The following is a 13,050-nucleotide window of genomic DNA, read 5'->3' on the forward strand; positions in this document are numbered from 1 at the left end:
TCTCAGTAACCAGTAAATAATGACCAGAACACACAAGGCACCAGTGACTGTTCATGGACCTTGTAGTGTGGCCTTGTGCCACATAACCTCTTTGGCTTTTGTTTCGTTGTAGTAAACCACTGCTTTGTGGTTGGGAATGAAGAGCAGCGCGCCAGCCTCCCCTTGACGGCTTCCTGTTGTGTGGTTGGTAGACTGGCCCACAACCATTAAAGGGATTCCTCCCACAAGGGAAGGCGGTTTGTGTCAAAAGACATATCCTAGTCAGGGCTGTCTATGAAGGGGTGATGGTGGAACAGGGAGTGGGTGGTAGTGAGAGCTGACACATGGATAGTGTTTTACAGCTTACACCAGGGGTTCCCAGAGTGTGGTGCATAGACTGCCAGCATCCGCATCACCTGGGAACTTCTTTGAAATGCAGATTCTCAGGTCCCACCCTGGAAGCTCCAGGGGCGAGGCCCAGAAATCTGAGCTATAAAACACAGGGGTAGTTTATCGCAGACAAGGAGAGGTATCTGTTAAATGGATATTTAAGACCTCCCCTCTGTCCTTGTTCTCTGTCCTCATTTTATTTTCCAGCCATTTACTTTGAAATAAACTGTGATCCTTTATCCCTCCATAAAGCTGAGGACAGAGCCAGGAGCCCCACAAGAAAGACTTAAGGCCTGCACCACTCACTCCAGGAGGTCCTGAGTTATCTATGGCCTTCCGTAACTGCTACGGAAACTCCAGGGCAGTAGGTGACTGTCTGGGGTTATTCGTTCAGCAAATCTCCCCCGAGCCCCTACTAAGTACCGGGTGCTGTTCTGGGTGTTAGAGATGCAGTATTAAATAAGGCCAACCAATTCCCTGCCCTCGAGGAATTTATGTCTTGGCGGGAGGGCCAGGCGGCCGACACGTCAGCAAGTAACGCGCATCACCTCAGGAGGTGTCAAACGCTGCTGAGGAGGCGAGAGAGGGAACAGGGCTGTCGACCGTGCAGCGCCAGCCCCCAAAGGGGCTTTTAGAAACGCCAGCCACAAGGGGGCTTATTTCAAATTGATTATTTTAAATTAAGTTGCCGGTTAAATTTCTAAGGAGTATGTCCAACAGCTGTCGGAAATTTAACTGGCAACTTAAAACCTTTTCAAGTGATGCCCATAGGTCCTCTGCTTAAACTCTGTGCGGATGCTGTGTTGAGACGACCCACCCACCCCTGGGCCACAGGGGAAATGTGCGTGGTATTTGATTTTCCATTTTTCCCACTGCTACTAGGTTTTAGAGAATTGGGATGTGAATTTTTCTAACTGGACACATCAGGCTATGAACATTCCAGTATTTATGCGTGATTTTTCCAAGGAATGGAGAAGCATTAGCCCTCTTTGTTTAAGAAGAACCACCTTTAGTAAGTCCCTTCCCCTAACCTGCTTTTCCAAGTCAGCATGACGTTCTTTTCTAGCTACTGTGGTAATGATTTCACGTCTTCACTTGTCTCCATTTGACCCTGTAGTCACCATGTGACACTACACGAGGACCTGGTGAAAATGTTTAGGAAAGGTCATAAAACTAGCAATCCACCGACTGCTTTTGGTCATAGACATGTTCTGTGTGGCCTAAGAGTGGTATATTTAAGATTAAATTGGTTCTAGCACTTGGAAATTTAGAGAGTACCTTAAAACTCCAGATCTGTGGATTCCTAAAAAATCAGAAGACTGGCATCACTGGGCTCATGTTGTGCTGGGGTAGAGGGATATGGCCTCCTTTGGATGGAACGCACACTCTCCAGTTCACTGTGACCCTGCAGCTGTGCCAGCCCTTTTATTAATGATCCACCTCGTTCCTACAGCCGTTGGAGTTTGCAACTCCTTCAACATGAATGAGTTCAGAAAAGATTTTGTCCCTGCTTAAAATCTAAAATGTATACCTTGCAAATGGGTACATTCAGGATTAAGGAATAGGGTAGAAACGGGGCTGACGGTCCTTTGATTGCTTGCTGCAGTTTGCCTTGTAGTCTCTAGGGGGCGGCTGAGAGCTCTGAGTGCCGTCAATGCAGCCGCACGCAGGGCAGCCACAGTTGTGCATGGCACCGCATTCCCAAATTCACCTTAGACTTGTAGAAGGTAGAAAACACTACTCGTCTAAAGGGCTTTCTATCTGTCAGACAATGAAATACGGACATATAAACTTTAATGTCTTCAAAAGTTGTAAGCATGTGCGAATTTGTCTTTTTTCTTGGCAAAGTAACAAATAACCCTACCTGGAGGAATACCCAGAAAAGCTTCAGAGACAGGAGCTTTCAAGGGGAATCTGAGCGACCCGAGGGCATTCGCCTGACAGAGAAAGGGAGGCGTCCGCAGAGAAGAACCTCAGCCGGGAGACCAGGGAAATGAAGGCAAGGGGGCCGGCAAATGAAAGGAAAGAGACATGGAAGAGGAAAAAGTGAAATTAGAAATGAAGGTGGGGGGACCGTCACATCTTAGGAAGAGAAAGCTGCTAGCGATTAAAGAGGGAGTGACAGAGTCTGAGTGTGGAGAGAGCAAGATGACACCAGGCGCGCCAGTCTGACTGAACTACCTCACAGAAAGGGGAGAACAGAGCTGAGAGAAAAGGAGGTGGACGTTGTCCGGGCGGGAGAAGAGCCACACTCAGATGGGGTTCTGAGCATTCAGGACATAAGGGAAGGCAGGTTCCTAACGAAAGTCATGGCACGGGTGTCCTGTCTTCGTGCAGGTGCTAAGTGAGGATGTGGGGGGTGCTGGTATCGCTTTGCCCTGGAGACCTGCTACTTTAGATCCCCACCCCCCAGAAGGGAGCGGCCCACGTCCAGAGAGCCACAGTGAACACGCAGCCATCAGTCTTTTTCCCTCTACGCTCTTATAGATTATAAACGTGCTGTATAAATGTAAATGCGTATTTTTAGAAAATTGAGATTGGTGTTATATACATCCTGGACCTACATTTTCCTTTAACAATATGCTATGAATGATATATATATAGTATAGTATATATATCATTAAAATATAACAAATAAGGATGATATCAAATATATCATTAAACATTTATCCATTAATTGATCTATTTCCTCCTTGTGTTCATGTATTTATCACATCATTTTAGAGCTGTGTATTACCTCGTTTCTTAGAAACTGTGTACGCAGGTATGTATGTGACGAAGTGCCCCGGCACCCGAGGTGCAGGCTCCTGGCCACGGCTCGTTGTCTGAGAGCACTGGCATCGGGAGGTCTGTCATTGCTGGCGTCCGCCCCCTGCATCACTCACCTCTGGGCCGCCCACTGCAGGGGGAACGCCAACAGGTGTTCGGGAGAAGGCCGGGACCCCTGCCAGTGTTGGCTCCTCGCGTGTCGCTGAGCGTGAACTCTGCCCCTTCTCTGAGCAAGCACAGCCCTCCTGGGACTGACGCTGTGGTTGCAAACCTGTCTCTTGGTGCTCTCTCCTAAACGCCTTTTTAAACATGCTCAATAATAGATGAGCACCTGGGCCCTTCTTCTCGGAGAGCTCTAGCAGTTTTTAGAACATGAAAAAGCTATTTGGTCCTTCAGAGCTGAGCCTTGGAACATCCCCAATTCCCCGGGGACACCATTTAATAACCACTTGCTCCAGGACAGCAAGTGGTTTGCCTGGTGGGTTTTGTTGCTCCCTTTCCTCTCTGAGTTACTTTTTCAAACCTAGCCTCAGCTTTCGCTGCATCCTTGTGGCCAGTCTGCTGGCGAGGAAGTTCCTGACCCCCTTCCCTGCTTTCTTTCTCGGCTCCGGCTCCTTACTGCTGCCTGCCTGAAGCAGGAGGTCCAGACTCGAGGTGGCCTAGCATCCCAGAAACAGGAGAGCCCCCTCCCCTTGGCCTGTCAAGTCGTGCTCGGCCATCAGTCTGCCAGGTGGCCTTGAACAAGTCACTTAAGGTCCCTGAGCTTCAGTGTCCGTATCTATGAAACAAGAGGGTTCCATTAAATCCCTAAGGTCCCTTCTAGTTCAGACAGTCTGTGGTTTCAAGTACACGTTTAGATTGTCCATCGTGTTCTGACCGTGGCATATTTTTAGTGGCATCTATTTATTCGTCAATTAGTTATAAGAATTACAAATTTCATTTCCTAGATGGGGCAGCTCAGTTACTGGTCCCACAGGCTTTGTTAAAAGTCTGCCTTCTGGGAAGGGGCTGGAGAGGAGGTTTAATTTTTCCACTGCCCTGCTTCTCTGGCCTTTTTAGTAGTTCACAGAAATAACAATGAAGGGCAGGCTTGTTCAAACCTTGCCACTGAGCAGTCAGGGAAAAGCCTTGCCTGTCTGCCTTATGCAGTTGGACTGTCTCCTTCACGGAGGAGACACTGGTGGCTGGAGTCAGGCAGCACCGCCACATCAGTGTCACATCAGCATCACGTCGGTGTCCTGGTGGCACACACACCTCTGGAAACCGGCCTCCTTGTTTTTATTCTGCGTTTCCAGGTGTTGTTTTGTAAGTGATCACTTACCTCTCCTCTGTGATCCCTTTCTTCAAAGTTAGAAATAACTTACAGGGCTTTCTTTCTATTTTTTCCCTTTTATACTTTGAAGTCATTATTGTATTCTGGGATTAAATTGTATGCTCCCGCTCTGGTTTACCATTCATTCAATAGATGTTTACCTAGTGTCTGCAGTGTGCTGGATTCCCTTCTCCCGGAGCAAAGTGTGAGGGGCCACGGACAGGTAGGTGGACAAGCAAGGGGAACTGAGGAAGGTGCCGGCCCTGCAAGAGAAGCTGTTTCTCGGAGGGGGTGGAGAAGAGTGTAGGCTCCACTCAGGGCGGGAAGCCGGGAAATGAAGAAATCAGAGGGTTTAAGGAGTCAAAACCCCTCCTCTCTAAAGAGACAGGAGCCCTGGCTGACAGGTTGCAATGTTAGTAACAGCTGTTACGTCTATAGTTTGTCCGTGTGACAGGCCAGGCACTGTTCTAAGGAGATTACTTCTGTTAACTCATATTAATCCTCACAACACCCCTATGAATTCACTATTTAAGATAAAAAAAAATTATGAGGCCCAGAGAGGGTTAGTGGCTTCCTGAAGGTGACACAGCTAGCCGGTAGAGGGGCCAAGATTGGGACCATGCAGTCAGACTCCAGAGACGGTACTGACCGCCGCCCACCGCGGAGTGAAGCACAGGAACAGATCTGCTCCCGCGCAGGTCCCATCGGGGGCGCAGTGTGGATTAACACACTCGCTTCTAAGTGTCCTGATGCCCGTTTCCATCCCCATCATTCCTGCAGGTCTGAAATTCAAGCCTCATGCTCCGCGTTTGCCAAAGGTGCCCAGCTTGTTTGCTTTGGCCTCAGGCGTTGAGTATAGTCATCGCGGGTCGGGCTGTGTGGTTCTGTTCTTGGCCGAGGCAGGTTAGGAGAACAAGCCTGAGAAAAAAAGAGGCATGTGGCCCACAGGTTTGCCGCTACAGAGAATGAGAGATGAGAATTACGTGGGTTCTGAATACCTTGGATGTCTTGGGCCTCATGTTTCTCTTGTTTGAATGGCGAGTGCCTCAAAATGGGTTATAACTATCACCCCGTTAGTGTCCAGCCTCTCCGCATTTCTCAAGAGTGTGGGCCAACTCAGCGAGTGAAACAGCCGGCCCGGCTTAGGGAGTTAACTTGTCCATTCCTTTGACTCGGAGGGAGAAGGCTGTGGAACCTGACACTTCCAGTACCATTTTTTCTGTCGAAATAGTTTCCTGTTGTTCCCACCCTCTCTGACAGCTGGAAGTCCTTCAGGGAAGTAGCCAGAGCCCAGGGCAGAGTGTCATCCTCATCCTGAGAACTGCTCTTCAGCCTCGGACTGGGCTTTGCAGAACTGCAGGCAAATCCCGCTTCCCTTCGTTGTAATTGCCGTGGCACTGAGTGGCCAGGGACGCCAGGACCTTAGTTACCCACATAATTCCAGCCCAGAAAAGCAAAAGCACCGGCAGGATGGCCAGAGCTGGACTCCAGAGCTATCAGTAGATTTAGCTACAAAAGAGAACACAGTCAGCACTTGCTGTATATGGGAACTTAGCGAGAATGAAACTGAACTGTCAGACACCAGTTGACTCATTGGCAGCAAGCCATCTAGGGGAGCCAGGGCTGAGATGCCCCAAACCTCTCCGCGTGGCCATTGCCCTGCAAGGCTGGAATCCGAAGCTTGAAGCAGAGACCCTGAGATATAAAGCATCGGCAACAGATCTCTTAAAAGGTGTGCTTTCCGCCAAGATACTCTTTGGCCTTTCACATACAAACAAGCACATGGAATTAGTTAACCATCACCGAGCCCTTTCATTCTTCAGTTTCCTACTTATTTCTCAACATTCACATATTTTCACATATTTTCCTCCACCTTCTTTGCAAAGAAACCAGGGAAGCTTTTCTTTCCCTTGTCACCTCCTCCTCCTCCTCCTCTCTGTCTAGCCCTGCAGTGTGCTTCTCATTACATCTCGTATCAAGATGATTCCAGAAATAACATCTACCTTTTCTCGCGTGCCTTTTATCTGCGGGTCCCCCTGCGCCGCCCTGGCAGGGAGGGAGGGCTGTTCAGTGGCCCCACATCCAGCGCAGCCTTCCTCCACGCCTGTCATGGAGAGAAAGTACTGGAAACACAGGTACAGCCTTTTTGTGTTTGGAGAGCCAGGGGGAAATGCAGGAAGGAGGTAGCAGAGTTGCGCAACCCTTTTCTTGGTGATTTTTGACAAAATCAGATTCTTAGTCCTGTGTCTGGCTCAGCAAATAGTTTTCTGTAGCATTTCTACCAAACGTATCTCACCGTGTTGATTTTTTTTTCCACTAAGCACCTATAATCCTATGGAACTGCTCCTAGGAACCCTGAGCAATCAGTCCTTAGCACCAGTTGGCCTCTTATTAAACAGGCCTCTGTGAAGAAAGAGGAATGTAGATAAATCAGAGAAGTTTCAGAGAAAAACCTTAAAATAATCAAGGAAAGTAAGACGCTTGAGGAAAAGCCAGTGCTGCTTCTTCTGTCCTCTCACCTGCCTTCCTACCTTCACCGCTTTCTTCAAAAAGTACTTTGAGTGTCCATTCTGTGGACAACCTCATGCTACAGGCTTTACATACATTATTTTGCTAATTTCTAGCAACCCTGGCAAGGTCAGGAATAGCCCCTCCAAGTAAGGATGCTGAGCTCAGGTCACTTGCCCAGGACCATACAAGCAATTTAGTGGCAGAGTCAGGCTCAAACCAGTGTGTCATTAAAGCTAGTATTTTTGTCTGTGGTGTCGTTCTTCCCAGGTTGTTTCTTCTTATTCCTCTCTTTTTCCTCTCTCCCTTGTGGTGTCAACCACATAGCCATAAATGTTAGAGCCAATATTTTAATAAGTGGCGGGAGAACGCCGGACTCTCAAGGAGATTCAGCAGTAAGGCTCCCACGTCTCCCATGGCTCCTAGGTATTTAATTTAGCACGTAATTTAGTCTTCCTCGACTAGATGACAAGATCCTCCAGGGCAGGGCTCTGTTACCCGTGTTCTAAAGTCCTCATTCCACACCGCCTGGTCATGCCTTTTTCTTGGAAGGCAAAGGTGGTGACGTCCAGAATTGGTTATTGTTCTCATGCCACTTTCAGCCAGACCCTGCGTCTTATCGTGGGATAACCTAACGGCGGCAGGTCTTGTGTCGAAGGAGAAGCTGTTTTCTTTGTGGCAGTGGAAGGGACTCTGAAATTCTACGAATTCTTACGGCAAATGACAGTCTGTCCCTTTTAGGCCTTTGGCACCTGCTAGGTCTTCCAGGTGGCTTGGTGTCGTCCAATCGCCTGCATTAATGCTGGGGCTGGCTGAGCCCTTCATTGCTGCCTGCTCCAAAGATGGCAAATCCCCACCGTCTGGAAGTTGCTTAGCTGCTGATGTACACACTTCTCTGTCTTACTGGATTATAGGCTCTGGGGGTGAGGGCCATGTCTCACCCCAGTTCTCCACCCAGTGCTCAGCCCTGGGCCTGGCATGGGCCAGGCTCTCAACCGTTTGCTGAGCTCCGTCGGAAGCCGTGCTGTTGGAATCGCGCATAATGACGGACTGGATGGAGCTCCAGTCTGTACTGCTCCCTGTGCGCTCCCATGTAATTTGGTATGTCAGAATTCTGATTCACCTAGTTTATTACTGTCTCAGTAATTTAACTGAGACACATATAAAGTACAGTCCAACTCTGCCCAGCAGCAGACAGGCCCAGCCACGCCTAACCAATGAAATTTCAGCCTTTATAATCCACATCAAACAGCCCCTGAGACACCTGAACCAGTGCTCCTTGACTTGTCAAGCTCGAAGTCAGCCTGCTGCCAGCACTCTTTCATCCAATCCAAACCAAATTTTATTGAAGTGAAGCTGCGGAAGTCACTGTTACCCAGTACTGACCCAAAGCATAGAAACTTATTCACCAGCCCCAGGGGTGTTCCTGGTGGGAGGCTCATTATTGTGATCCTCAGAGCTTTTGCCGAGGTAGAACAATTCTTTGGGGGAGAACCTTCATTTAATTCCCCTTTTGAGTGGGTGAGAACCTCTCTCCAGTGCTAGTCGGGCAGCCCTTCCATTCTACGGTACCCATTTCCTCTCCTCTCCTCTCTCTCACGGGTGAGGAGTAGGCAGCATCCCTCAACACGATGGCCAGGGAAGGGGGGACACGCTACTTCAGTTCTTTAATTTTAAACTTCAAAACCACATACGTTACAGGTTCATAACTGCCAGAAGTTACCTTGTAGCCCATATGTGATGATACCCCATCAACAGTCCTAGTTAGTGAGAAGGGAAATGTGGAAAGAAAGGCAACTTGCTGTACTGGAGAGCATTTGACCTTTGAGCTTCAGGGAGACTCAAGTTTAAATATGAGTTCTACCGTGTACTGGTTGTGTGACCTTGAACAAAGTTACTTAAGTTCTCCAAAGCTTGCTCTTCTCTTCCATGAAACAGAGAGAGCAACTGTAGTAGTTTTCTATTGCTGTGTAACAGATTCCCACAAACCTGCTAACGTCAACAGCATATACTTGTTACCTCACAGTTTCTGGAGGTTAGGAGTCCATGCATATCTTGAACTGGGTCTCAGGCTCAGGGTCTTAACCAGGCTGCAGTCAAAGTGTTGGCCAGGCTGTGTTCTCATCCAGAGGCTTGAGTGAGGAAGAAACCACTTCAAGCTTATCCTGCCTTGTTGGCAGAACTCGTTTGCTGGTGGTACTTGACCGAGGTTCCTGCTCGGTGTTGGCTGGAGGCTGTCCTCAGCTTTGGGAGACCACGTGTGTGTCCCCCAGCCACGTGGCCCTCTCCAGAGGCAGCTGATGACATGGCTGCTTCTTCAAGGCCAGTAGGAGAGTCTCTCCCTCTAGTCTGTTAAGAAAAAATCTTATGTAACATAACATAATCATGAGAGTGACAGTCTCATCACCTTTGCCATTAACATAACCTCGTCAAGGGGATGGCCTCCTGTCACCTTTAACACAATCTACTGGTTAGAAACAAGTCCCAGGGGAGGAGATTACACAAGTTAGTCACTCAGGAGGTGTCACCCTAGAGCATATCTGCCCAGTCATAGCTGCCACACGCAGTTACAGGGAGGCTGCAGTGAGACAATCTGTGAACCGTGGGAAAAGACTATCAGCTCCTTTCTTCCTACCTGGGAGACGCACTGAGGCAGGTGTTCTGAGACTCTTAAAGACGAAGAAGCAAAGACAATGGATAGAGTTGGAGGAGGGAAAATGGGAAATGAAAGAAGATCTCAGCAAGGAGAGGGCAGGTGCTTCTATTCCTAAGCCTGTCCTTAGAAACATTACATGTATTTCTTTGGATTCTTCTTCTTCTTCTTTTTCTTTTCTCATTCAGGGAGAGGAATGTCAAATCATTAACCTCTTATGATTTGCTGCTGTTTCAGGTTCGTGTTTTTTGTTCCGTGGAGCAGCTGTTGCAGACTGCTCCCTTGTTTATTAGTAAGCGTTGTCTAGGGGATTAAAAAAAAAACAGCTCTCAGTGTCTTAAGGTGACTGATGGGAAGAATACAAATTTCTGAGGTGGAACGATGCTTTCAAGTTTCTTCTCATCATTCCTCTCAAATATCTGTCTTTCTTTTTACTCTTCCCCAGATTCCACAATTAGGTCTTTAAGTTACTCCTGCCCTCTTTCCCTGCTTTTTAAATATTTATTTGTGTAGAACTTGCCTTGCAGGAAAATTCAAGTGAATCAGAGAAATCAGTGAATCGGAGGGTAGACATGTTAAGGAAGGTCCAGGAAGGGAATGTTGCAATCATTCCTCCTACGTGGAGGCCGAATCTAGTATCAAGTGGGGAAAAAAAGAAAGAAAAATTAAGGCGTGGGCAGAAAAAGAAGGAGGAGGAGGAAAAGGAGGTTGGGGAGGAGAAGGAGGAAATTGTTTATTTCTGTGAAGGAATTAGGACCAAGAATTTGACTTTTCTAAAATTATTATTGTTTCCCAGACTTACAGCCAAGTATCTTAAAGGAAAACATTTACATATGCCCAGTGTAAGAAAATGTAGAACTACTTTTGTCTCCAGGGGCAGCTGAGTGGTTGGTCATTCATCGCTGAAGCAGAGGTGTTCCTCCCTGGCGTGGGGAGGCATGTTAGCGGATTGCTGACATGATCGATGGTACCTTCCCTCTGGGCACATACTACGCTGCATGTGCGTAGTGAGCTGGGTGGAAAGGGAGTGTAGCACACAGGAAGAGGACAGAGCTCTGTGCCCAGAAACCCAGGTCCAAGCCCAAACTCTGCCACAAACAAGCTCTGTGACTGCTCGGTCACTAAACCAGGCTGGGTCTCAGTTTCCTCATTCTTCAGGTGAGAATTCTGAAATAGAACTTTGGTTGTTAGTGATCTCACCGAGAGATGGCCAGCATCAGGGCTCCTCACCCATAGCTGGCATTCAGGTGTTTGAGAATGCGTGGAGAAGGCATACATAAGTGGATGAATGTGCATTTTTGGCAAATAAATTCCAGACAATGCGTGGAACTAGTCTAACCATTATTCTTTTTGTTTGTTTGTTTTTGTTTTCTTTTTTTTAATTTAAGTACAGTCAATTACAATGTGTCAATTTCTGGTGTACAGCACAGTGTCCCAGTCATGCGTATACATACATATATTCATTTTCATATTTCTTCCATCAAAGTCTAACCCTTACTTCTTCAATGTGTTCCGAGTTGTAATATTATCTTATGTAAGTGTCATGGGAAAAGCTTATAATCAAAGAATGTGTGTAGCAATTTGCCACTGAGAATAATTAGGCCCTTCATCACGAGAGAATCACAGCCTCTCAGACTGGAAGGCACTCTTGCTGGCGCCTGATCAGAGCACCTCATTTACTGATGAGGATAAGGTCCAGACTGACGGAGGTTAGGTGACTCACCCAAGGTCATATGCTGAACAGCAGAGATGGAACTAAAAGCCAGGGCCTGCCCTCCCCACCCAGTGTCCCCTCAGCAGAGCAGAGGGTGCAGATGAGTGATTCCCAGGGAAGAATGGTGAAAATAGGTACTGACTTTTATATTCAAAATAATGAGAAGTTGTTTTTTTTTAAGAAAGAAGGTTACATTTTGAGCAATCACTTTGATTATTTAATTTCACTTGTATGAAACTACAAACCTGAATTGCTAAAAATGTCACAAATTCTACCCGAATGACCCCAGATTCTGAAGAGAGTGGCTTATATTTTCTAAACATCATTAAAGCACCTGCACATGCATTTCTTTTGACAAGTAAACACATAAAAATGGTGCTGCACAGGGCCCAGTCCTGGCTCTTCTTCTAGTTAAGACTGTCATCAATGACTTGGCTGCGGCAACAGCATACTCATTAAGGCCATAGATGAGACTGAATCTAAAGTGGAGGCTAAGCCTTGGGGGACGCGATTAGAATTGGAAATGGCCTCAGCAAATTGGACAAGTAATCAGAAACTAACAGGATGAAGTCCAGTAAAGACAAGGGCAAAAGGAAGTCAAGAACTCAGAGAAAATAAAGAGAAGAAAAATCGGAGACACAGAAATGGCAGGGCAGGCTGAGAACTACTGAAAGCTTTGTGGGGTACAGAGGACCTCGGGATAAACACGATGCAACTGGATGGCTGGGGTCACCACTTGCAACAGTGCGAGTCAATGTATATATTTGGAGTCCTACATTTTATGGCAAGAACTGTAATTCTGAAGTTTTTGTGGAAGGTTTATCTCCTAAATGGTTCTCCTTACAATAGAATTGTGTCCACAAAAAAGTAACCTGGTATAAGAGCTAGTGTTTAATGTTGCTCACAGTTTTTAAAAACTTTCAATAAAAAGTCATTATCTTCACTATCTGGGCAGGCAGCCTATGAAGTAGGCGCCTTCTCAGTCACCCATTTGGTTTCTGGAGGCACAGGGCAACATGGCCGTTCCTTGGCCCTAGGCTCCTCATTCTTAACAGATAGTCAGAATGGTCCAGAAGTATTTAATATTGCTCTTATTATCATTCTTTAAAATCAGCATGTTGCTGAGATGCAGGAATGTTTTGTCTACATACAACATTCTGTAATGTCGAATGTTATTTCCAGACAAAGGTGGACTCAGAACAGAGGAGTGTAGATCACAAGGCAAGTCAGCCAAAGAGAAACATAGCACAGGGAGGGGGTGACCTGGACGCGGAGCCGGGGCCAGAGACGGCAGCTGGGGGAGTCACAGAGAGAAGGTGGGACCCACAACAGCAGGACGGAAGTAGGGGTTTTGCCTACAATTACTTAATGTCCTGCTTCCGTACAAAGTCCTGGGCTGAATTTATGCGAATCACCTCATTTAATATTCAGACCTGGACATAAATACAGTTGGTATCTATCCTTTACAGATGGGAAGGCTGAGGGAAGGGGCAGGATGGTTGCTTGTCCCAGGGCACACCGAGCGCAAGCCCTGGCTCTTTGAACCGGGTCTGTGTGACTCAATACCTGTGTTTTAAAAACTGAACTACTTTGGCTCTGAAAATATACAGGAGGAAGAGAAGGTGAAGAAAAGAATGCAGGAAATTTCAGAAGTGAGAGGGAAGAGATGAAAATAGAAAATGAGTAGAGGAAAAAGAAAAGGGGAAAAAGAAGGAGGAAGGAAAA

General features: G+C 47.1%; 1 protein-coding gene across 1 annotated transcript in view; it reads left to right on the plus strand.

Moving 5' to 3' along the window:
• GRIN2B (glutamate ionotropic receptor NMDA type subunit 2B) overlaps positions 1 to 13,050 on the plus strand; it is a 377,702-nt gene that overhangs the window by 290,235 nt on the left and 74,417 nt on the right. The window lies entirely within an intron of this gene.

This window comes from Camelus ferus, chromosome 34 (genome assembly GCF_009834535.1).
Source record: "Camelus ferus isolate YT-003-E chromosome 34, BCGSAC_Cfer_1.0, whole genome shotgun sequence".
Taxonomy (NCBI): domain Eukaryota; kingdom Metazoa; phylum Chordata; class Mammalia; order Artiodactyla; family Camelidae; genus Camelus; species Camelus ferus.